General features: G+C 38.9%; 1 pseudogene; it reads left to right on the top strand.

Moving 5' to 3' along the window:
- The first annotated feature begins 3,424 nt into the window (after positions 1-3,424).
- On the top strand, positions 3,425-3,518 carry LOC114198800 (U6 spliceosomal RNA; annotated as a pseudogene).
- Positions 3,519-3,900: the final 382 nt, after the last annotated feature.

The raw sequence follows: 3,900 nt of genomic DNA, 5'->3' as shown, positions 1-3,900 counted from the left end.
TCTCTGGAGAAATAAAAGAACTAAAATCTAAAGAAGTCAAAATCAAAAAGGCTATTAATGCGGTGCAATCAAAAATGGAGGTTCTAGCTGCTAGGATAAATAGGCAGAAGAGAGAATTAGTGACATAGAAGACCAAATGATGGAAAATAAAGAAGCTGAGAAAAAGAGAGATAAACAACTACTGGATCACAAGGGAAGAATCTGAGAGATAAGTGATACTATAAGATGAAACAATATTAGAATAATTGGGATCCCAGAAGAACAAGAAAGAGAGAGGGGGCCAGAAGGCATTGGAGCAAATTATAGCAGAGAACTTCCCTAATGTGAGGAAGGAAACAGGCATCAAAATCCACGAGGCACAGAAAACCCCCCTCAAAATCAATAAAAATAGGTCAACACCCTGACATCTAAGAGTAAAACTTATGAGTCTCAGAGACAAAGAGAAAATCCTGAAAGCAGTTCGGGATGAGAGGTCTGTAACCTACAATGGTAGAAACATTAGATTGGCAACAGACCTATCCACAGAGACCTGACAGGACAGAAAGGACTGGCATTATATACACAGAGCACTAAATGAGAAAAATATGCAGCCAAGAATACTATATCCAGCTAGGCTGTCATTGAAAATAGAAGGAGAGATAAAAAGCTTCCAGAGCAAACAAAAACTAAAGGAATTTGCAAACACAAAGCAGCCCTACAAGAAATATTGAAAGGTGTCCTCTAAGCAAAGAGAGAGCCTAAAAGTAACATAGACCAGATAGGAACACAGACAATATACAGTAACAGTTGCCTTACAGGCAATACACTGGCACTAAATTCATATCTTTCCATAGTTACCCTGAATGTAAATGGGCTAAATGCCCCAGTCAAAAGACACAGGCTATCAGATTGGATAAAAAACAAGACCCATCAATATGCTGTCTGCAAGAGACCCATTTTAGACCCAAAGACACCCCCAGATTGAAAGTGAGGGCATGGAAAATCATTTACCTTGCTAATGGACACCAAAAGAAAGCTGGGGTGGCAATCCTTATATCAGACAAATTAGATTTTAAACCAAAGACTATAATAAGAGATGAGGAAGGACACTATATCCTACTTAAAGGGTCTATCCAACAAGATCTAACAATTGTAAATATCTATGCCCTTCACATGGGAGCAGCCAATGATATAAGCCAATTAATAACAAAAGCAAAGAAACACATCGACAACAATACAATAATAGTAGGGAACTTAAACACCCCCCTCACTGAAATGGACAGATCATCTAAGCAAAAGTTCAACAAGGAAATAAAGACTTTAAATGACACACTGGACCAAATGGACTTCACAGATATATTCAGAACATTCTATCCCAAAGCAACAGAATACACATTCTTCTCTAGTGCCCATGGAACGTTCTCTAGAATAGATCACATGGATATAAAATCAATCCACAGAAATCAGTGGCATTCCTATACACCAACAACAAAACAGAAGAAAGAGAAATTAAGGAGTTGATCCCATTTACAATTGCGCCCCAAATCATAAGATACCTAGGAATAAATCTAACCAAAGAGGCAAAGAACCTGTACTCAGAAAACTATAAAATACTCATGAAAGAAACTGAGGAAGACACAAAGAAATGGAAAAACATTCCATGCTCATGGATTGGAAGAACAAATATCATGAAGATGTCAATGCTACCTAGAGCAATCTACACATTCAAAGCAACCCCTATCAAAATACCAACCACTTTTTTCAAAGAAATGGAACAAATAACCCTAAAATTTGTATGGAACCAGAAAAGACCCCAAATAGCCAGAGGAATGTTGAAAAAGAAAAGCAAAGCTGGTGGCATCACAATTCTGGACTTCAACCTCTATTACAAAGCTGTCATCATCAAGACAGTATGGTACTGGCACAAAAACAGACACATAGATCAATGGAACAGAATAGAGAGCCCAGAAATGGACCCTCAACTCCATGGTCAACTAATCTTTGACAAAGCAGGAAAGAATGTCCAATGGAAAAAAGACAGTCTCTTCAACAAATGGTGTTGGGAAAATTCGACAGCCATATGCAGAACAAAACTGGACCAATTCCTTACACCGCACACAAAAATAGACTCAAAATGCTTGAAAGACCTAAATGTGAGATAGGAGTCCATCAAAATCCTAAAGGAGAACACAGGCAGCAACCTCTTCGACCTCAGCCGCAGCAACTTCTTCCTAGAAACATCGCCAAAGGCAATGGAAGCAAGGGCAAAAATGAACTATTGGGACTTCATAAAGATAAAAAGCTTTTGCACAGCAAAAGATACAGTCAACAAAACCAAAAGACAACCAACGAATGGAAAAAGATATCTGCAAATGACATATCAGATACCAGCTAGCTCCATCTATCATTCTACAAATAAAGATATTACAGTTCAAGAAGCCTATACAAATTGTCAGAGTCAGGTTGAGAATCTGGGACTCCTGACTCACTACTGGGTCAGCTCCAGTCCTACTGCCCTGTCTTGTTAATGCTAAAATAAAGCAAAGTCCCATGTGGTTTTCAAGACATTTTCTGAAATGTCATGAAGAGATTGTTTTGTCATCTCTCTTTTGCAGACCCAAGTACTGGAGTCATAGTGCCTTGATTTAAAGTCTAGCTCTGTCATTTGAAATGTGACATTAGCAGGTTACTTAGTTTTCCTGTGCTTTAGTGTCCTCATTTATAAAATGGGAAAAATGCAATGCCTTCTTAAAGGGTGTTAAGACTAAATGAGATAATACATGTAATTAGTTTGCAGTTGCATTAGGCACACAATCACCATATCATAAACAGCAGCTATTATTATTTATGTTCTATTTCTGATGCATTAGCAGGCAAGATGTTTCCACTGTAAGGTCAGAGGTTTGGGAACTAGGAGGGTGACTATCTGTCCCTTGATACTCACAGGTCTACTCGGGTACACTTCCTTAGGGACCTAGATTAGATTGCTATCGTAGACTAGAGCAAAGAGTCAGAGTATGTCTCATCCTCATAATTTTCCAATAGGTTAATTCATTACAATCGGCCAGACCCTGAGCTGGGCTCTAAGACTCCAGAGATGAAAAGGATGGAGTGCTTCTTCACAGTTCAGCCAATCAAAGGCCCCTCAACAAATGAAGACAGTACAGTGGAATAAGTCAAACTGTGTTGAGGAAGAGGTGAGACCTAATATGTTTGCCAACAAGGCTCCTTAGACAGCCCCAAAGGCCACCAGCAAACCTCTTTGCTTTAGAACTTGATGAATGCCCGAGCTGAAAATCCAGCCTGGGTCCGTAGGAATAAGACTGAGGGACAGGGAGAGGATTACTTGTCTTTGAGCAAAGCTCTTTTCTGGGCCTTTGATCCCTCACCCATAAAATGGATAGATTTGTTAGGATCACTAAGTATTAAAGAAGAAATATGTTTAGTGCTCACTCAGCAGCACATGTACAATACAGAGAAGATTAGCATGGCCCCTGTGCAAGGATGACACACAGATTTGAGGAGCATTCCATATTTTCAACTGAAAAATAAAATTCATAAAGAAAAAAAGAAGAAATAAGTTTGGCACATAGCAAGTACATACTAAATAATAATAATATACCTTAAAGAGAAAAAAAAGATGGATCCATTAAAATGTTCTCTGAATTAGATCTAGGTTAACTTGTTCCAAAACTCTTTAAAAAAAATCCCATAAGAAAACTGAACTTGTAGCACTGCTACATCAAGGAGCTAAATAGACAGATTTAACTCCAGAGAAGTGCCGGCTTCCCACCCCAACCAAAGCTACAGAGCTGCAGTGAGTGTTAGAATCAAGGGCCTGTGGTCTCAAAAGTTGAATCCAAGAGGGTCAGCAGCTCTGGCTATAGCCACAAGGAAGAAAATAGAAATCAGTCCTTGACC

Source organism: Eumetopias jubatus, unplaced genomic scaffold, assembly GCF_037043125.1.
Source record: "Eumetopias jubatus isolate StellerSeaLion01/CBP00866 unplaced genomic scaffold, mEumJub1_p1.0 scaffold_2, whole genome shotgun sequence".
Taxonomy (NCBI): Eukaryota; Metazoa; Chordata; class Mammalia; order Carnivora; family Otariidae; genus Eumetopias; species Eumetopias jubatus.
Note: the sequence above shows the minus strand (reverse complement) of the source record. Positions and strands in the feature narration are given on the sequence as shown.